The sequence below is a fragment of the Equus caballus genome, chromosome 30 (assembly GCF_041296265.1).
Source record: "Equus caballus isolate H_3958 breed thoroughbred chromosome 30, TB-T2T, whole genome shotgun sequence".
NCBI lineage: Eukaryota > Metazoa > Chordata > Mammalia > Perissodactyla > Equidae > Equus > Equus caballus.
The window spans coordinates 36167253-36189676 of NC_091713.1; the positions used below are offsets into that span (position 1 = coordinate 36167253).

The 22424-nt window shown below is 39.9% G+C and overlaps 1 long non-coding RNA gene and 1 other non-coding gene across 3 annotated transcripts in view; one reads left to right on the top strand and one right to left on the bottom strand.

Annotated features, from left to right (window-relative positions):
• Nucleotides 1–308: 308 nt before the first annotated feature.
• ZNF281 (zinc finger protein 281) lies at nucleotides 309–4067 on the bottom strand. 2 transcript variants are annotated; one of them, XR_011434221.1, is made up of 4 exons: nucleotides 3951–4064; nucleotides 2411–2448; nucleotides 1428–1469; nucleotides 309–443 (listed from the first exon to the last, which is right to left on the bottom strand). It is a non-coding gene; the product is annotated as a zinc finger protein 281 (transcript). The 2 variants fall into 2 exon arrangements; XR_011434222.1 differs by lacking the exon at nucleotides 2411–2448 and having other exon boundaries at nucleotides 3951–4067.
• LOC111771299 (uncharacterized) overlaps nucleotides 3915–22424 on the top strand; it is a 54339-nt gene continuing 35829 nt past the window's right edge. The window contains exon 1 of the long non-coding RNA XR_002805060.2: nucleotides 3915–4056. This is a non-coding gene — a long non-coding RNA (uncharacterized lncRNA). The remainder of the gene's footprint in view (nucleotides 4057–22424) is intronic.

Here is a 22424-nt window from a genome sequence, read left to right on the forward strand (position 1 = left end):
GGCGGAACCCCACCCTCCCGCCCCGCGCCGGCGGGTGGACACGCGGGGCAGTGCTGCGGGGAAAGGGGCTGGAGGGAGAGATGGGGAAACTGAGGCCTGGGCAGGGGCGGGGTGCGGGGGCGGCTTGCTCGGCTTTGCGGTGTGCAGTCCGGGTGTTGAGTCAAAATCCGGACCCAGAAGCGGGTGACTGGGGGCGCTTTGGATTCTGCCTAAAAGCCTTAAGCTTCAAATGCTCAATGTTTCTTAAAACAGATTGCAGCTGGGATCCCTCTGAGGTTGGAAACACTGTCATAATGGGCACGTGTCCTTGGCATTTATAGGAATAGCCTACTTTGAAACCGCAATACAGGTACCGTTGCAAAAAAAAAAAAAAGTTGTGTTGCTGCCAACCTACCTGAAGGCTACTGGAAAAGGAAAGCGCGTGTAATCCAGGTGCGGCAGCCCTGTAAAACACGCCCACACACAGGCTTCATCATCATCAGATGTTACTTAAATGCCCACATACCTGCTCAGGCTGGCTAATGAGGCTGTTTGCCACGTTGTATTGCCGCCTGGCCTCTCGTGTTATTTTTGAGAAATTGACCACCAGGCCCTTCTGGGATCTATGCTAGGATCCACTCTGCCCTCCCCTAGTAAGACTACCTACTGAGAAACGCGTGCAGAGTTACCAGTTTTTCTCTTAAGGGAAAATTACACAGTACAACCTTGAAATCAAAGTTAGAGCAACAAAAATCAAATATTTATTGAGTGTGTAATGTACACAAGGCACTCACTTTCCTGTTAGGCATGGAAAAATCTAAACCAGCAACTATCACAAAGAGTATCTATAAATCACAGACATTTCTTCATGAAAGAGCTAGAACTGTGACAATAATTTATTTACATAGTACATTTTCTTAATGAAATAAGTCAATTTTCTCACAATATTTCTAGCTAAATAACTTCTCATAATTAAATAATAAATGGCTTTTCTGAGAAATTTCACAATTGAAACCATAAAGGTTATTAACGAATCCTTATAGGCCTCTCTGAGCCTGCTCAAAAGAAGGACAATATTTAACGAGCATTTTGAGATAAGAAATATTAGTATTTTTCTAACTCCATGCAACTACGTATAGGCATTCTGCCACTTAAACTGTGAAACTTTAATACTGTCAAGTATGGTGAAGTGTTAAAAGAAAGACTGAAAATTCAAAAACTTAGGGCAGTTGTAAAATATTAGTCAATGCCTGTGAGAAATGAGGCTGTCCCTTTATTCAGGGTGTCAGTGTTTAATGGTAAGCTGGATGCATATAAGCTAGTTCATGCATGAAGGGCAGTGGGACACTCATATGAAAAGCCAACTTTGTTCCTCAGTTATCAAGATAAGAAACCTGTCATTTCTCTCATTCACTCTGTCAGCCTTGAGATACTCCAAGCCGACTTACCTCTGTGTGGTACACCCCATATATCAGGAAGATGAAGAGACCCTGTAAAATAAAATGGAGGGGAAAGGCTGTTAACGCTAATCATTTCCGCAGTAGAAATACCTGAAATAAACTTTCCTGGGAACAGACAAAAGAAGACACACTTCATCAAGGTCAATTTATTTTTCTATTTTTCAACATTAGAAGCTGTACCTTGAGCATTTATAAGATAACATAACCGCACATCACTTAGAGTGGATGTGCTGTTCCCTTCTTGGGAAATAGAAAATAAAAATACTGTCTCAGATACATAGAATATTAATTAGAAAAATCAATATGCCAGTCTCTGAAAGATAGCTGCATAGTGAAAAAATTAAACTCAGAAAATGTCATCAAAGTAGTCATAGAAATAGACTAAGCATCAGTATTTCTCAGCACTGTGTTAGGTTGCAGCAACTAGAATATACTTGTTACAGGCTTCAATGGGGTAAAAAAAAATTTTTAATGTTAAAGTGTAAAACAGCTAAAAGAATAAAGTTAAGGTAATAAGCATAAATAGTTTTTAAATAATATTTTAAAAGCCAGTTCAAGTTAAGATAATATTTCACATTATCAGCTGTTGTAAAAATGTACACATTTTTATTGTATCTTATATATAATAAAAGTCTCAAAGACCTGCTATTTATTAGTCCTTAGCTTTAGAAAATACTTAGTTAATTGTAAAATATAAATTAAGTCTCACTCTTAAATTTAAAATCTTAAATTTTTGATATGGTTTAACCTTATTAGAGATAATAGGGAGCACGAAATTTTCTATGTGTTTTTGCCTTACAGAAGAAATAAAAATCTACATTGTACTATTCTTGTTAGGTACTAATAAACCAAATATTAAATGGGCATCTGGACTAAGATCCAGAAATGGTTCAAATAGTTAAGTAATAGGATATTTTCAAGGAAAATATTACAGGAATATTTTAATATTTGCTTTACCTCTGAGTACTTACATCTTACAGATAATGGAAACAATCTTAGAACAAGGACACTGAATAAAACAAAAAGGAGTTTCGTTCCTGTTAGTTTCTTTTTTAGAAGACTTTATTTTTTTTAAGAACAATTTTAGATTAACAGAAAAGTTGAGAAGATACCAAGAGTTCACATCCAGTTTCCTCTATTATCAACATTTTATATAAGATGGTACATTTGTTACAATTAATCTTATTAGTTTTCAATACTACTATCTATATGATTTCAGAACCGAAAACTATTGCAGTACATGCATTTGTATTAATAAGAAAGATTAATAAAGAGCTTTGGAACAACCAAAAATTTCCATTTTGATCATAAACTTTAAAAAATTCTAGTATAGTGAGAGTTTTCTCACTGTGTATGTTTGATGTCCCAAAGCCCAGTATTAACACTCAATTCCCTCCTTCAGGTTGCCCTTGTCAAGATCCACACAGTACAGGGTGAATTCAAGTTGCTTACTTGGTACTCATTTTATAGGCTGTTGGCCCCTATTCTAGATAATTCAAGAGAAAAATATTTCTTCTCTGATTTATGAAAAAACTATGAGATAATTAACAGTCCTCCTTCCGTTAGTCATTGCTAATTCTGCACTTCATATTGTGTTATATAGATAATATAAATTAAGAGATATCACTCGAATTTTCATTCTGTTTATGAGATAGGAGTATTTTGCTCTGTGCAGGAGATGAGTTCCTGACAATACAATTTCCTGTATATTGAACAATATGCACTATGATTTCTATATGTTAAGAAACTCGGCTTTTTCCGTGAAATCTATATGATCCTTTGAAAGTCAGAGAGCCTTGTATAACGTGTATAATCACTCCTACCCTCTATTTTGTAAATTCAGTTTTCTCTAAAAGAAAAGACAGTTAAAAAAGATCACATTTTTCCCCACGTCTCGGTAAAGGGAGAAGAACATGGAGTATGTCCTAATATTTTTATTTACTGCCCTTCCATGTTACTTGTTACACATTTTAAATTTTAGTACATTTAACCCTTTAAAGGAATGGAAAATGATCAACAGCAAGTCTCCCTTTTCAAAGAAGGATCTAGACTGAAAAAGGATTTTAAATAAAGGCAGCTTCAATCTCAAAAGTTTTTTCTCTTTCTCCTTTTTCTTCACACTTAAGAGCATGATAAGCAAGCCCCCAAATGAGGACTTCTAGAGACCTAGAAACAGTCTGAAACTTGAAATCACTCTGAGAATCTCCACCACTGTTTCTCTGGGGTTGTCTACCTGATGGCACCAGAACCAGATGAGAGGTAAGACATTCGTAATAATAATCAGTTAATCCAGTTGTATGCTTCACACGTCATGACTTTTCCCCACTGATTTTACCAGCTATTGATGGTTGCAATCATTGAGATCAAACTCTACAGAGCTCCATAAAGCCTTTACTACTGGATAGACATCCCATTTGCTCTATTTTCCAAAGGGAAGAATCAAAACACAGCTAAACGTAAAAATCATAAGCCATCACTCTGAGCCCCTTTTAATCCCTGCGGAGACAATACCTTTAAGAACAGCTGGAAGGAACCAACTGCCAAACTTCAACTGGCACTGGGATTTCTGCAACTCCTTATACCAACATTCTGTCCTGCCAAAGAGGGAACCCTGCAGGTACGCCACGTTTCTGTCCCGAGCGATCCCTCGTGTCCATTAGGTGCTTTCTGCTACTCCATCCATAGACATGTCCATCCATAACACGTGTGGAGTATTGATCTAGAGAGGTACCAATTTCTCAGTGTTTTAGTCCCAGTAAGAATAACTGTAACTGGGCAGGAAGCCTTCCCCCACGTAGCTGGATTCTTGCAGCATGTGTGTATTTTATGGGCAGGAGCCAGGGCTGGGGAAAGAACACCAGGATATTACATCTGATACTGTATAGGAGTTAAAAATAGAAACTTAAGGGCAAGAGGGGAGAAAAATCCTCCTCTGTTATTTTATTCTCATTTATCTGTGAAACATTAAAAACCCTGGGGCAGCTCTGTAAATATTTTCACTGTTCTAGAAGTCCGTTGAAGGATATCTGCAGATAGAGTCCGTGGCTGACGTCTAGTCTATTACTTTTATACTGATTGTTCTGTACTTTCACCGTGCACTTCATGACTGCTACAAAATCAATCTTCTTTTAAGTGGTAATATGTTCTTTCCTGGCGATACAAAGAACAGGAAAGGTGCCGCCATACACGGTACATTGTCTACTGAAAAGTCAGAGTAATGTGAACAATGCTAATATGTGTATAGCTCTCTCAGAGCGCTTTCATTTACATAATTCCGTTTGTTCCCCACTACAATACTGCAAAGGAGGCAGCGTGAGTATTATTAGCTTTATTTTTTATATGGGGATTTTGAGGCTTGCTCAAAGCGCCACGAGGCTGACAAGTTGGCAGAGCCAAGGATTACTGTTCTGACTCCTAAGATAATGCTCTGTCACACACACTGCCTTAAATAGACACCTTCGTAACTCTCAAGTCACCGGCTTCAAGACAATGCAACTGGTGAGATGTATCAAAGCTGGGGTTTCTTGAAAGCGTATTGCAGTTTGATTAGCTGCGCAGGTCAGGGACTCAGTGTCCACGGAGAAGGCTTCAGGTAGCCCTGGTTCTCTACGTGTCTAAAATGGACTAGCAAATACAACAGAAAACAGGCTTTGCGGCAACGGTTCTCAGTTGCTATGGGCCAGGTTCTGTCTTTTGTAGTTTCCTTACGAATTCTCATTTGAAGATATATACTTGCTAGTTGCTGGGAAACATATCTTTTCCCATCAACAGGCTGCTAGGTAACCGCATAGCCAAATATCCTTCTCATTATCATCCTTTAGTGAACTTCCCTGAATGTATGGCGCTATGCTGTGTGCTTTTATTTATTTATAAATCATGCTCCAACCTACCTTCTAGAAACAGTTCCCATCTGAGGGGCTAAACCCCCTAGAAACAAAAGCACTAGTGTACAAGGCTGTGTATGTTTGAGGCTGCTTGGTACAGCCCTGCGTGTGGCAGGAGAGAAGCAGAAAGGACCCAAATGCCCTTCAGTGCAGGAATGGCAGAGCAAATGGTGGCATCTCCATCACTTGTGATATGAGGCAGCTGAAAGAACGGGGTAGAGCTATGTTTATTAGCATGAAGAGACTTCTATGCATTGTTGAATGAGAAAAGCAAGAGGAAAAGACACATGTGTTATGTATTCTCATTTTTGTAAAACAAAAATGACAGCACCCCCTTCCCCCTCCCCAGATATAACTGTTTAAACAGGAGAAAGGTGTGGAAAGATAACACACCAAACTGTCGTCACTGGTTTCCTAGTGGAAAGGACAAGAGGGAGAGGAGGTAAGTCAGAAACCAGAGAAATGGAAGCAAACTAGAAAAACGAGGGTGACCTTGTCAACAGAAGAGGTGGAATATAAAATTCTAGGGAGCATCTGCCAATCAATATAGGAAACAGGATCTGCACACGGATAAAGGTCAAAATATAAGGTGGACAAATAAAATATTAGTTTGATTTGGGGATAAGATTGTGGGTTTTTCCCTTGATTCCTTGATTTAACATAAAAACTGCAATAAATTTGAACAAAAAAGATGACTTTATTTAAAGTAAATTTATTTTTTAAATGAGTTTATAATATATTTAAATAAATATGTATTCATTATGATTAGTAGAGTAAAAGACACATAAGTAGTTTATACAATGGAACAAATAATTGTGCCCGGGCAAGTGCATGATGGTGAAAGGGGAGCTAAAATCGAAGTGATTGCCTCTTTTTTGTTGCGCATTTGTTTGATACTTTTCTGAAGATGTGATTTTTGAAGGATTAGGAAGAGTGATCAGGGAGACAGCTGGGAAAGGGCACTTCAGAGAGAGATTCTGAAAAAGCACAGCTTTGTGAGAGCACAGAACTCTCCAGAGGACCTGCAAGGAGCTGCGGATTGCTAGAGCAGGTGGTTTTCCCATGAGAGAGGGGACGGTGATGAAACCAGAGGCGGGAGAGGAGCAGATAGTGAAAGCCTTTGCATATCACATCAAGGAATTCAGGTATTCCTCTCCAGGAAAAGGGCATCATGGAAGAGTTTGAATCTTCCATGAAGAGAAAGGTGATGTCATGAGTTTCTTCTTTCAGTAACTCTGGTAACAATGAGGGAGATGGATTGAAGCTGCACAGATTAGAGGCCAGACAGCCAGTTAGGAAGCTATCGTCAGGGGAAGGGAATTAAAATCAAGGACATTCTTGTGAGAATTCAGCGATGGTTGGAAGGCACCCTCAATAGACATGGGTGCTGATGCACATGGAGGGCAAAGGAGGGAGCTGAGTTATGGATGCGTCTTAGATTGCTGGCTTCAGTGATGGGTGCGTGGTGGTACGATTTCCTAAGAGAGAGAATTAAATGGAAAAAAGGCATCTTTGATGGGCAAAATAGTACCTTTATTATTTTGCATATGTTGCATGTGAGTGTGGTCCAGTGAGCAAGTGGACACAGAAGTTTGAGCCTTAGGAAGGGTGTCTGGAACAGAGGTATGGATTTGAGAATCATCAGAGTAGGATGGAAATAGAAGCCATCGACTCGGGAGCAAGTAAAGTAAATAAAGGCCTTGACCTTGACAGAGCTCTGGGAAATGTCTTCTCTGCTTCAGTGATGAGCAGAAAGAAGAGAACCTGTGGAGGGGAGTCCGAGAGCTTAAAAGGGGATGTTTCCATGGAAGCCAATGGAAGAGAGTTTCAACAAGGAAGAAATGACTAGCGGCAAACACAGGTTAAAGGATAGACTGTGAAACCAGACTGCCTGGGTTTCAGTCCTAGCTCTGCTCTTGCTGGCTGCGTAAGCTTGGGCAAATTACTAAATATCTCTGTTCCTCATTTTCATCAAGTATTAGATGCACCCAATAATTGTACCTGTCTCATAGGATTGTTATAGGGTTAAATGAGTTAATATTTGTAAAGTGCTTAGAACACTGCCTGGCATGAGGTCACTCTATGAGGGATCATGTGTCACAGTTGGGTCCAATGAGAAAGGACCTGAAATGCTATTGGATTGGGAGTTAATGGTTCGTTCCATTTATATCTGAGTACCTACTGTATGTCAGGCACGGAGGACACGGTCATGAGCCAAACATTGAGCCTGCCCTTGATGGAGCTTATACTCTGGCGAATAGCATTTGTTGAACACCTACTGTGTGCGCTGTTCTAATCAGCTGATGAGCGTCACCTCACTCATTCCACACAGTTACCCCGGGATGTTGGTACCCTACTGATCCCCATTTTATAGATAAGAACAATAAGTAGCATAGAGGGGTTCAGCAAGGTCCTGGAGCCAGGAGATGACAGAAGCAGGATTTAGACTGAGCTGGACTGGCTCTGAACGCCTCCTGAATCTGATAATCATACGGTCTCCAGGTGGCTGCAGGTGACCTCAGTGTCAGCGGCTTCAGAAGCCTGGTGGGGGCCGTGTCCAGACTGCTGTCAGCTGAGCTTCAAATGGGAGCTAGTTAATGGGGAGAGATGCTCAAGGCATTTCCACAGAGAACCAAACTAACAAAGTCCAAGCACGGATTTGCGGTGGATTTATTTTGTTTGAGTGACAGAATAAGAAAAGCCAAAGGATTAAATCGTAAGCGTGTTCCTTGGTCAAGTCTTTCTCAAATGTCTGTTTCCACAATTCCTTTGCAATGAGCTGGGTGGCAGTCAGTTCCAGATTAAGATCTCTCGTGAATGCCTGAAGGGTATATATTTGGTATTATTTATTGAAGCAAGGTCAGTGTAATTTAAATATCAGATCCACATGTGGCAGAATCTCATTCTATTACAAAATCAAAGATGAAACGTACTCCCAACCAAATTTAAAATCACTAAAGGCTGCAGATGAGAGATAAGAATATTTGGCAAATGTAAAAAAAATCTAAAGAGTAATCTTACCTTTTCTTGGTCTGTTTCTGAATTAATAGGTCCCAGGAATCTGCATTTTTAACACACACCCCAGTCGTTCTGATGCCTGATAAAGTTGAAGAATTCCTTCCAGTTTCACTACCCACTCACTCTGTGACCCGGGGCAAATTACTCCACCTCTCTGGGCTTTGGTTTCCTCATCGGAGATAATAATAGGACCTAGCTCAGAGGATTGTTGGGAGGAGCAAACGAGCAAAATTTTTAGCACCATGCCTTGCTCAAAATAAGCATTCTGTACGCATTTGTCATGTAAGATAAAGAAATCACTGTTTTGAGTTTTGGCAACAAAATTTTTCTTCTGTATCTTTTTTTGGGCTAAGATGAGTGGCCAGATATGATAATATGATATATATGGCATGCCATATATAGGGATTATCATTTTACAGGTCTTTGCTACAAGGATTTCAAAATATAGCTTAGGGCCGGCCCAGTGGCATAGTGGTTAGGTTCGCATGCTCCACTTCGGCAGCCCCGGGTTTGTGGGTTTGGATCCTGGGCGAGGACCTACATACTGCTCATCAAGCCATGTTGTGGCAGCATCCCACATACAAAATAGAGGAAGATGGGCACAGGTGTTAGCTCAGTGACAAATCTTCCTCAAGCAAAAAGACGAAGATTGGCAACAGATGAGAAGTCAGGGCCAATCTTCCTCACCAAAAAAAAATTATATATATATTTTTTAAATATTATATGAATCAGGACCCTCTTGGTTGTAAATGGCAGAAACCCAACTCAAACCAGATGAAACAAAAGGGGAGGAGGTTTATTGGAAGGATACTGGGGTAGCGATCAGACTTGAATAAATAGTTGAATAATTAAATCTTGAGGTGGCAAGAAGAAAAATGAACAAAGAACTCTCTGTCTGCTTCTCGGTCATCCTCCCAGAGCATTTTTCTCTGGTGGGAGATGTCATGCCCGGCAGGTCCAGGCTGTCATTCTTACAGCTCCTATACACGAAGGGGAAAAATGGCTTTTCTCTCACAACTCTTGAGACTGGATTCTGGCCCCATTTGGGTCACATGTCCCTCAGTGGACCAGTCACTGTAGTCTAAGGAGTGGACTCTTGTGATTGGCTCAGGCTGTTTTACAAGCCTACCCCTTAGCCAATCCTGTGATCAGAAAAACAAGATCCTAAAAGATGACCACTTGTATTCAGACGACTTAGCCAGAGCCAGAGGAGGGAGAGGAAAGCACAGAAATTGTCACCTGGGGAATGTCTGCCACCCCCATTAGTGTATACCACAGACGTGGTCCCTAGGTCCCGATCCTCAGGACACACAACTTAGTGGGAGAGCAAAGCAAATAAATGTGTATATGAGAAACAAATAAAGGCTTACATACCTGGAGTATGGTGTTAAGAAAATGCAAAGTGAAATATTGAGGGATCCCTGGATAATTGGGATTCTGAGTCTTAAAAGAGGAGAGGAAATCGTAGCGACCCATGAGGGGTCTCAGGCCTGAGAGACGAAGATTGTGTGAAAAGAGAGAGTGTGTGAAATAAAACCTCCTTGGATGGAAAATCCTGATTAGAGTCTTGGTAGTTTTCCATTAAGACCAGATGAGTCATTTGCTCTGGAAAATGGCAGAGTTATTAAAGGAATTCTAAGAATTAAATCACCGTAGATGCTAACGATGTAAAGATTCCTGGGATAATTAGAAGGGGGTGCAGGAAATAGAAGCAGAGAAGGACGTGAGGAAGATACCAGAGGATCCCAAATGAGGGCTCACCCCAGCGGAGGCAGGGAACTGTCAGTGAGGACAGAGGGGAGTGGAAAATCAGAACGGGCTCTTCAGAAAAAAAGTTGCAGAGCTTGATTGACTGGATACGAGAAACCAAAGAAAAGTAAGTGCCAAAGAAATGTGAATATTTTAAACTTGAGGGTGAAACAGCAAACGGAGACTTGCAGTAATAACATGGAAGATAGGGGCGTGAAGGTGGAGGTTCTGGAAGGAGAGCTCAGCTGGACTGTTTTTCAGGAGAACATGAGTAGACATAGGAGAGGAAAGAAAGAGAGAGAGAGTCGGTTTTCCGATAAAGCATACAATTTAAAAAGACAACTCTTTGATGGAGTGGATTTTGTAAAACAACCCACATTGCGATGACAAAAGCAAGCGAGAGTAGACAGATGTTTCTATCGCGTGCCTGCGTGCGTCCTCAGTTTTCTACGTAAAGCAGTTACCATTCCCAGTTGTGGTCGATTCACTGATAGTCAGTCAATTCAGTCCTATTAAAATTTTAATATTTCTTCATTCAGGATATTGATTTTGACAAACACGATGGGATTTTGCAGGAGGTGGTATTTGGTGTCTGGGGTAACCTAAAAGTCACAGGATGTCGGAGGGGCCATTCGCATCCTTGTTCCTATCCCTGCTACAACTTTGCTACCGTGTATTCAATCAAACAGCTTCCATGCCTGTCTTCTCCATCAGGATCTGTGCCCCTTAAGGACGCTAACTTCTTATTTGCTTTTGTGGTTCTAGGGGCACATAGTGGGTACTTAAAAATGACCATTAAATGGTGGAGTGATTAAGTGACTTAGGCAGTTTGCACTGCTCGTCAGCGGCAAAACCATAAGCTGAATCCAGACCTCCCTTCTTCTAGACTCGTGCGTACTCCACAATGCCCTGCCCTTGTCTTGCTCCTTGTGTAAAGATTTCTCTGAGGTCTCCATACCAGGTAATGCTGCCCTTCCGAGCCGAATTTGGTTTTCGTCGGAAGGAAACTGTGAATCTTAAAATTAATTTGCTTTGGCTGCTGGCTGCTCAGAATCAAATTTGTGGCCTGCCGTTAGCACTTTTTACTTTGTCCTAATTTCTGAGTGTCCATAAACCGTCTCAATCCTCTTTTGGAAAATGTGCCTGCAGCATAAATTTAGAGCCTGGCACAGCGCCAATGGTTAAGAATGAGTCCACCTTGACTGTGTATCTCTAATGACCCATTTTTTTCTTTCTTCGATTATTGATGTGAATTTCTCAAGCTATTTCATTATTTATTGAAAATTAATGTGAAATTCAAGACTCCTGGATCATTTCAGGACAGAGTTAAACTGCTGGAAAAAGCCCTGACTGAGTCAAGGAATGGCTAAGCAAATTCTGGTGGAGCAGTGTGATGTAACGTAGGCAGACGTTAGAAATAATTTTTACAGAAAGTTTTTAATCATGTGGGAAACTGCTTAAGATACACGAGTGAAGAAAAACAGGATATGAAACAAGTATGATTTCAGCGATGTAAAAGAAAATGCATTTAAAGAAAAAGAAACGAAATATGCCGAAGTATTAATGATAATTACCCTTGAGTTGTAGGATTATGGAGAAATTTTATTTTCCTTATAATACTTTGATATAAAATTATTCCTTATATACTTTTATAAAAATTTTAAACTTTTAAAATTTTTGAAAATTTTTATTTCTTTTGTTATCAGAAAATGTTTTCTAAAAATAGATTTCAAAAGATTTTTAGGGGCTGGCCCAGTGGCATAGTGGTTAAGTTCACATGCTCCGCTTCAGCGGCCCAGGGTTTGTGGGTCTGGATCCCAGGCATGGACCTGTGCACTGCTCATCAAGCCGTGCTGTGGCAACATCCCACATGAAAAATAGAGGAAGATTGGCACAGATGTCAGCTCAGGGACAATCTTCCTCAAGCAAAAGGAGGAAGATTGGCAACAGATGTTAAGTCAGGACCAATCTTCTCACCAAAGGAAAGAACAAAAAAACCCAACCAAACAAAAAGATTTGTAATAGCATGGGGCAATAAATATTCTCAGCTGTTAAATGACAAAAAGTACCTTCAAATTTGTATCACAATGTAATCACTATATAAAAATACACATAGAAAAAAATGGACAAAAACATACCAAAATGTTTAAACTTGCTACCATGTGGTAAAATTTAAGGAAATGTCTTTTTCCTGCATTTTTATTCTTTCTTTCTGTCTGTTGTTCCTCCAATGGACTTGTGTTTCTTTTATAATCAGAATTGCCCCTCCAAATAACATAAAAAGGGCTCCATAAACATAAAACCTAATAAATCTGAAATATCCATATTTAACTGCTCTCTTTATGACTATATCTGTCCTAAATCTAGACTTCCACTTTCAATTAAGAAGATGTCGCTACACATTTCCAAGAAAGAGTTTTGAAAAAGCATCTTAACATTTAGCAGAAATGAACCACCTCTTGAGTTTTGAGAACTTCCCAGAAGCTCAGAGCTGACAACAAGTCCCATGCTTCCTGTTGTGTCTAAAAGATAATTACACAGAATAGACTGTCTAAGGAAAACAGGGGGATTGTGCTACTTTGCCGTCTGGTGACAGAACATAAAGAACAGAAGTTGTTGATTCGAACCAAAAAGAGGCCGCAGTAGCCTCTTCTGTGGAACTGGGGCAAATTGTTCTAGCAAACAAATTCACTGAGTAATTGCCGCGGTCTGTTGAAAAATTTGAAAAACAAAGAAAGCATAAAAATGTTGGCAAGTGGAACTGAAGTTGTGTCTTTTGCCAAAGCCAGCCGCGGTTCTTGGAACGCGTACCATTTGGACATCAGAGTGTGGTTCAGTAGAGTTCTCGTGTCAAGGTGCTGAGTTGGCCTGACACACCCTCCAGGCTGAACTTCATCACGAGCTGGGGTCGTTGGACACGTGTTTGTTGAGTGCTTACTATGAGCATATACTACTGAGTGCTTAGGTTGCCTGGATAGTCAACTGTCAGAATTCTAGTCTCGAGACGTTCAAATCCAAGGGCTCCTCTATTACAAGTATACCAACTGGTGGGAAATTTGGTGTATTATATATATACCAAAAAAAAAAAAGAAAAAACTTTTTAAAATAGAACATAAGCATGAAATTTTAAAAATCAACAATAAGATGACACAAGGCCAAAATATTTGGAAATCCCCCCCTTAAGTCTAACCCTAGCCGTAGTATTAATAAGAGCCAGAATTCTTAAGACTAACCCTGTGCAATCTCCCTTGTCAGTTCCTGACGTTTCATTTGTTCGTTTGTAAACGTTTGCCTAGTACTTTCTACTTCGTAAGTTACTTTGATGGCGCGTGATCGCGTCTTGGCCTCATTACATCCCACTTTAAAACTGAGGGAAGTGAGTGGCTTGCCTAACATTACAAAATAAAGCAGCAAAGAGAGGACCTGGACCTTGTGGCTGCTGGTTTGGCATCTGTTTGACGATAGCACGCTTCTGCTTGACGAATAAAATGGCTTACTCATGCCTGCTCCTCTTTCCATTAAACTTGTAGTTATCGTCTTTGCTCACTTCATAGGGTAGACGAAAGACTAATTGGCGAATTTCTTACAGAAGACAGGCTATAAACACAAATTCCTAAGATGGATTTAAAAGCTCATCTGACCCATCTTTAAAAGGCGGCACTGATGAAATCTGCTATTTCTGCCAAGGATCTTGAGTTTTTTACTCAACAAGCTTTTGGACTCAACCTAAAATCTTAGGAGAAGATTAAGCAGTTTTCAAGAGTAATGGGTCCACAATACCTTACATCCTGTTTTATTTCGCCATTGAGTAGTTAAGGATAATGTGGATCTTTGAAACATAACCAGACTTTCAGTTCTTGGCTTCATAAACAGTACCTAAATTGTCCCCAAATCCTGGAATATTAATCATTCTTTCTCAAAACCTGTAGTATAATATTACTGCTTAAATCAGGGGAAAGAACCTTTAGTCCTAAAGAGTATAAAATAAGTCTTTGCTGTAGGCTCCGCATTATTTTAATCTATAGTTAAATTAAGTAACAGTTATTCTATGAACTGAATAAACTCTGACCTCTCAGCTAATGGCCTGGAATGTTCTCTCTCACCTGGGTGCTAACTTCAGAGGCAGCTGACCCTATTGCTTAGTAGAAAAGGAAGCAGCAACTTAGCACCAACTATTGATAGTAAGAGTGTTGTCTTCAGTAGACCTGTTTTAAGGTTAAAGTAGCTGTAAAATGACTCTTTTCAACGGGATGATACTCAGATACTTGGGAATGCTTTTGTGGCTGACATCTTGAGAGCTCCACTGGGTTGCAGCCTTCAGGTTAGAGCTCTTCAGGCCGAAATAATGTCTTCTGTGTTACTGCAGCAAGATTCTGGGCTACTAGATGGCTCTGAAAATGTTCCAGAGCACTCTGGCATGTACCCTTCCTCCTACATCCCACCTGTACAAGCATGCTGACCCAAAATCTGTCCGAGGACACAGCGATTCTTGATGTGGCACAAGAGAAGGACACTTCTGCCTTATATAGCTGGCTTCCAGGCTCACTGGAAGCCCTTCCATCCACATCACAGAATACCAGCTCTTCAGGCACTTCCAGAGTTTCACGCATCCATTGACTGCAACCCATCGCTTGCCAAAGGCTCCTTTGAGACACCTGATATTTGTGAGAGACTGTATCAAGGATATATGTCAGCTATTCCTAGGTTCTCTGAGTGCTATTTCTATTTAAAGTTAGATCATCAGAAAGCAACATATTCAAATCATATTAATATGGCTTCCTTCAATGAGCAATGATATTATGTACCTTAATTTTTAAATTTAATTTTTGTTTTTATCAAAGTTCCACACGTACATGGTTTATAGAGTCAAATAGCTCTCCAAGGCCTGTCATAAAAAACATTGACCTCCACCTCCAATTTCCCATTCCCAGAGGCAACTGATTTTTACTCCTTTAGTTGATTGTTTTCATACTTAACTCAATAAGTCTAAATGATATGCTTACACTGCTACTTCCTAGTTTTTGGTTTTCATTCCATCTACGGACTCTCCACCATGGAAAATGTGAATTTGGCTCTCTTTAACCCCACTCTACCTCCTTGACCCCTTGCTTTCCTTTCTCTGAGTTTATTCTTTCTTTTTGTTGGAACACATCCTTCAGTAGCTTCCCGAGACAGGGTGAATGGGAGGCAAAGTTGCAACCCGACATATCGGAAGAAGTCTTCGTATTTCCATCATAAACAATTGACAGTGCTGAACTCTAGTTTGGAAATGACTTTCCCTCAGAATTTGTAAGACATTGCTCAGTTACCGTTCAGCTTTTAGGGCTGATGTTGAGGAGTTAGCTGCCATTCTTACGCTTGATCCTTTTTGTGAAACCTACTTTCTTCTGTCTGGAAGCTTGTTCCTCTTTATTCCTAGTGTCTGATGATGCTGTTGGTGTGGGTGAAGTTTCATCCATCAAGCTGGCATTTGGAGGCCCTTTCCACCTGAAAATTCTTATCCTTCATGTCTGGGAAGTTTTCCTAAATTTTTTTTTTTTTTTCCCTTTCGACAATTTCCTCTCCTTCCTCTAATTTCCCTGTTCCCCACCCCCTGCCCCCTACTTTTAGAGCACACTATTCTTTGAATATTGGATTTCCTGGATAGAATCTCTAACTTTCTTCTTTTTCTTACATTCCACCTTTGTATCTTTTCATTCTGCTTTCTGAGGTATTTCATCAACTTTATCTTCTTACCTTTTATTAAGTTTTTAGTTTGTCAGACCGTATTACTTTAATTTTCAAAAACTCTGTTTTGTTCTCATCTTATTCTCGTTTCATGGATACTAATGATATTAATAATAGAATTTGGGAGTATCTTTTTTTTAAGTTTTCTCTTGTATGTATTTAAGAGTGGGACACAAAAAAAGTTACCTGGCAGCTCCATGTCTGGGTTTGTGGCTTCACTAAATGGTTATCTGGCTGGGGTGTTTTGTTGGCTTAAAATATTGTATCATAAGTATTTTGCTAGGTCATTAAAAATTCTTCAAAAGAGCCATTTTTTAAGAACAGCAAAATAGGATGTAATGTAGTTTGTTTCACTATTTCTCTAATCTATGTGTTTCACTTCTGCACACTTTTGTGTTTATCTTTATTTGCATTCTGATTATTTCCTTGAATGAGAGGTAAATTCCCAGAAGGTAGGCTCTAAGCAGTTGGTGAGAGGGTTTATTTTGATTTAAACTCCCTGGAAAGCAATTTGACAATATTTTTCCAGAGACTTAATGTTCGTATTTTCTGACCCAACTAATAAATGGTTTAGAGTGTAGGATTTTGAGTCAAATTCACTGCTTGTAAGTTACTTAAGCTTCAAGGCTTGGTTGAGTGCTGATATAAGTAAATGCACAAAAAATGGTAGCTCCTATTACTATCTTACTCCTCTGCACCAGCATGAAACAATTTATGAAAATTTAATCAATTTTGTGGCCTTTAATTTGAATTTCTTTTTTATACTTGTGTTGGACATTGAAATTTCTTCTTTTGTGAACTGTTTATTGAGGCCCTTTGTAAACATTCTGTTGAGGCATTTGAAATCTTATTGATTTTTTTTTTTTTTTATTAATGTTATGATAGATTACAACCTTGTGAGATTTCAGTTGTACATTTTTGTTAGTCATGTTGTGGGTACACCACTTCCCCCTCCGTACCCTCCCCCCACCCCCCCTTTTCCCTGGTAACCACCGATCAGATCTCCTTATCAATATGCTAATTTCCACCTATGAGTGGAGTCATATAGAGTTCGTCTTTCTCTGACTGACTTATTTCGCTTAACATAATGCCCTCGAGGTCCATCCACATTGTTGTGAATGGGCCAATTTCGTCTTTTTTTATGGCTGAGTAGTATTCCATTGTGTATATATACCACATCTTCTTTATCCAATCATCAGTTTCTGGGCATGTAGGCTGGTTCCACGTCTTGGCTATTGTAAATAATGCTGCGATGAACATAGGGGTGCAACGGACTCTTGAGATATCTGATATCAGGTTCTTAGGATAGATACCCAGTAATGGGATGGCTGGGTCATAGGGTATTTCTATTTTTAACTTTTTGAGAAATCTCCATACTGTTTTCCATAGTGGCTGTACCAGTTTGCATTCCCACCAACAGTGTATGAGGGTTCCTCTTTCTCCACAACCTCTCCAACATTTGTCGTTCTTGGTTTTGGATGTTTTTGCCAATCTAACGGGGGTAAGGTGATATCTTAGTGTAGTTTTGATTTGCATTTCCCTGATGATTAGCGATGATGAACATCTTTTCATGTGTCTATTGGCCATATTCATATCTTCTTTTGAGAAATGTCTGTTCATGTCCTCTGCCCATTTTTTGATCGGGTTGTTTGTTTTTTTGTTGTTAAGCAGTGTGAGTTCTTTGTATATTATGGAGATTAACCCTTTGTCGGATAAGTGGCTTGTAAATATTTTTTCCCAATTAGTGAGCTGTTTTTTTGTTTCAATCCTGTTTTCCCTTGCCTTGAAGAAGCTCTTTAGTCTGATGAAGTCCCATTTGTTTATTCTTTCTATTGTTTCCCTCAACTGAGGAGTTACAGTGTCCGAAAAGATTCTTTTGAAACTGATGTCAAAGAGTGTACTGCCTATATTCTCTTCCAAAAGACTTATTGTCTCAGGCCTAATCTTTAGGTCTTTGATCCATTTTGAGTTTATTTTGGTGTGTGGTGAAAAAGAATGGTCAATTTTCAATCTTTTGCATGTGGCTGTCCAGTTTTCCCAGCACCATTTGTTGAAGAGACTTTCTTTTCTCCATTGTAGGCCCTCTGCTCCTTTGTCGAAGATTAGCTGTCCATAGATGTGTGGTTTTATCTCTGGGCTTTCAATTCTGTTCCATTGATCTGTGGACCTGTTTTTGTACCAGTACCATGCTGTTTTGATCACTGTAGCTTTGTAGTATGTTTTGAAATCGGGGATTGTGATTCCACCGGCTTTGTTTTTCTTGCTCAGGATTGCTTTAGCAATTCGCGGTCTTTTGTTGCCCCATATGAATTTTAGGATTGTTTGTTCAATTTCTGTGAAGAATGTTCTTGGGATTCTGATTGGGATAGCATTGAACCTGTATATTGCTTTAGGTAGTATGGACATTTTAACTATGTTTATTCTTCCAATCCATGTGCAAGGAATGTTTTTCCATCTCTTTATGTCATCGCCTATTTCTTTCAAGAAAGTCTTGTAGTTTTCATTGTATAGATCCTTCACTTCCTTGGTTAAGTTTATCCCAAGGTATTTTATTCTTTTCGTTGCGATTGTGAATGGGATAGAGTTCTTGAGTTCTTTTTCTGTTAGTTTATTGTTAGTGTATAGAAATGCTACTGATTTATGCACGTTAATTTTATACCCTGCTACTTTGCTGTAGTTGTTGATTATTTCTAATAGTTTTTCTGTGGATTCTTTGGGGTTTTCTATGTATAAGATCATGTCGTCTGCAAACAACGAGAGTTTTACTTCTTCGTTACCTATTTGGATTCCTTTTATTTCTTTTTCCTGCCGAATTGCTCTGGCCAGCACCTCCAGAACTATGTTGAATAGGAGTGGTGAAAGTGGGCACCCTTGTCTTGTTCCTGTCCTCAGAGGGATGGCTTTCAGCTTTTGTCCATTGAGTATGATGTTGGCTGTGGGTCTATCATATATGGCCTTTATTATGTTGAGGTACTTTCCTTCTATACCCATTTTACAGAGGGTTTTTATCATAAATGGGTGTTGGATCTTGTCGAATGCTTTCTCTGCATCTATTGAGATGATCATGTGGTTTTTGGTTTTCATTTTGTTGATGTAGTGTATCACGTTGATTGACTTGCGGATGTTGAACCATCCCTGTGTCCCTGGTATAAATCCCACTTGATCATGGTGTATAATCTTTTTGATGTATTGCTGTAATCGGTTTGCCAAAATTTTGTTGAGGATTTTTGCATCTATGTTCATCAGTGATATCGGCCTGTAGTTCTCCTTCTTTGTGTTGTCCTTGTCAGGTTTGGGGATCAGAGTGATGTTGGCTTCATAGAATGTGTTAGGGAGTTCTCCATCTTTCTCAATTTTCTGGAACAGTTTGAGGAGAATAGGTATTAAGTCTTCTTTGAATGTTTGGTAGAATTCTCCAGAGAAGCCGTCTGGTCCTGGACTCTTATTTTTGGGGAGGTTTTTGATTACCGTTTCTATTTCCTTACTTGTGATTGGTCTATTCAGATTCTCCATTTCTTCCTGATTCAGTTTGGGGAGATTGTAGGAGTCTAGGAATTTGTCCATTTCTTCCAGGTTGTTCAATTTGTTGGCATATAGTTTTTCATAGTATTCTCTTATGATCTCTTGTATTTCATTGGTATCTGTTGTGATTTCTCCTCTGTCATTCCTGATTTTATTAATTTGCGATTTCTCTCTTCTTTTCTTGGTGAGTCTGGCTAGGGGTTTGTCAATTTTGTTAATTCTTTCGAAGAACCAACTCTTTGTTTCATTGATCCTTTCTATTGTCTTTTTTGTTTCAATATCGTTTATTTCTGCTCTTATTTTTATTATTTCCCTCCTTCTACTGACTCTGGGCCTTGTTTGTTCTTCTTTTTCTAGTTCTGTTAGGTGTCGTTTGAGGTTGCTTACGTGAGCTTTTTCTTGTTTAGTGAGGTGAGCCTGTATTGCGATGAATTTCCCTCTTAGGACTGCTTTTGCTGCATCCCAAATGATTTGGTATGTCGTGTTCTCATTTTCATTTGTCTCCAGATAATATTTGATTTCTTCTTTAATTTCTTCAATGATCCATTGTTTGTTGAGAAGCGTGTTGTTTAGTCTCCACATTTTTGCACCTTTCTCTGCTTTTTTCTTGTAGTTGATTTCTAGTTTAATAGCGTTATGATCAGAAAAGATGCTTGATATTATTTCAACTCTCTTGTATTTATTGATGTTTGCTTTGGTTCCCAAAATATGGTCAATCCTTGAGAATGTTCCATGTGCACTTGAGAAGAATGTGTAACCTGCTGTTTTTGGATGAAGTGTTCTATATATATCTATTAAGTCCATCTGGTCTAATTTTTCATTTAATTCTATTATTTCCTTGTTGATTTTCTGTCTGGATGTTCTGTCCATTGGTGTTAATGGTGTGTTGAGGTCCCCTACTATTATTGTATTGTTGTTGATGTCTTCTTTTAGTTCTATTAAGAGTTGCTTTACAAATTTTGGTGCTCCTGTGTTGGGTGCGTATATATTTATAAGTGTTATGTCTTCTTGGTGGAGAGTCCCTTTTATCATTATATACTGTCCCTCTTTGTCTTTCTTTATCTGTTTTGCTTTGAAATCTACCTTGTCTGATATTAGTATAGCGACACCTGCTTTCTTTTGTTCATTATTAGCTTGGAGTATTGTTCTCCATCCCTTCACTCTGAGTCTGTGTTTGTCTTTGGGGCTGAGGTGTGTTTCCTGGAGGCAGCATATTGTTGGATCTTGTTCTTTGATCCATCCTGCCACTCTGTGTCTTTTGATTGGGGAGTTCAATCCATTTACATTTAGAGTGATTATTGAGACGTGGGGGCCTACCACTACCATTTTGTGTCTTGTTTTCCGGTTTTCTTCAGTTTCCTTTGTTTCTCGTCCCATGGTTTAATCTGTTCTGATGTAGAGCTGCTACTCTCTGTTGTTGTCCTTCTACTTATCTCCTCTGCTCTTGGTTTTGTAGCCCCTTTCCTTTTTTGGATTTTTCAGGAATGAGGGTTTTCCTGAGGATTTCCTGAAGAGGAGGTTTTGTGGCAATGAACTCCCTTAATTTTTGTTTATCTGGGAAAGTTTTTATTTCTCCATCGTATTTGAAGGATATTTTCGCTGGGTAGAGAATTCTCGGCTGTAGGTTTTTGTCCTTCAGATTTTTGAATATATCATTCCACTCTCTTCTAGCCTGTAAAGTTTCTGCTGAGAAATCTGCTGATAGCCTGATGGGGGTTCCTTTGTAGGTTAGTTTCTTTTGCCTGGCTGTCCTTAATATTTTCTCCTTGTCGTTGACTTTTGCTAGCTTCACTACTATATGCCGTGGAGTTGGTCTTCTTGCATTGATAAAGTTTGGAGATCTATTGGCTTCTGTCACCTGAAGATCCATCTCCCTCACCAGATTTGGGAAGTTCTCAGCCATTATTTCTTTGAATAGGTTTTCTGCCCCTTTCTCCTTCTCTTCTCCCTCTGGTATACCTATAATCCTTACGTTGCATCTCCTAATTGTGTCTAATAATTCTCGGAGAGTTTCTTCATTTCTTTTAAGTCTTGCTTCTCTCTCCTCCTCTGCCTGCAACAATTCTATATTGCCATCTTCCAAATTGCTAATTCTTTCCTCCATATTATCGGCCCTACTGTTCAGAGCATCTAGATTTTTCTTAATCTCCTCTATTGTGTTCTTCATTTCCAATATTTCTGTTTGGTTCTTCTTTATCGTATCAAACTCTTTTGTGACATAGCTCCTGAACTCGTTGAGTTGTCGGTCAGAATTCTCTCTTAACTCAGTGAGTATTTTAATGATGGCTGTTTTGAAGTCATCATCATTTAGGTTATATATCTCATTTTCTTTGGGATTGTTTTCTGTGTATTTGTTACTTTCTTTCTGTTCTGGAGATTTAATGTATTTTTTCATATTGCTTGATGATGTTGATTTGTGCCTCCGCATGGAGATAGAGTTTAGTTGCTCCTTTCACTTGTTTCAGCTGCTGCGGTGGGGGGAGCAGCTGTTTATACTTCACCGACCAGGAACCCTGTCCGTAGTTGCTAACTGGGCCTGGGCCCCTCTTCGTAGCCACAGTGGCCCTTTGGATTCCCTCCTCTGCCGTGGGGGCCGTCACGGGGGGCTTCAGGCTGCAGGGGCCTACTGTTGTTGCCCACCTAGATGCGCTCTCTCCTTGGGGTCTGCAACGGTGTTATGGGCTTTTCCAGCGGCCAGGGGTGGGATCACTTATATTTGTCGCTCCGTTGCTGTCGGCACCCACCAAATCTCACTTGTCCTCTATGGGTCGCAGGAGAGCTATTGGCATCTTCTACAGTCTGTGGTTAGTACACCTAGCTATGCTGCTTTTGCCCTGGGGTCTTCCAGCCTTGTGGCTGGCGGCTGGGTGCCTTCTACTGGTGCTGTGCAGAGGCTTTCCCTAAGGCTTCTGTGAGCCTGTAGGGTTTCCCCCTAGGCTACTAAGCTGGGTCTCTGGAACTCTCTCCAGCCCCAGTCCTCTCCGAGATCTCCGGCAATCCCTAGCCTCACCGGGTGGGCAACGGCAGCTGGGGGTCGCCCCATCCTCTGGGCTTCTCTCCGGGCCTCTGCCGGGAGCTCTGAATG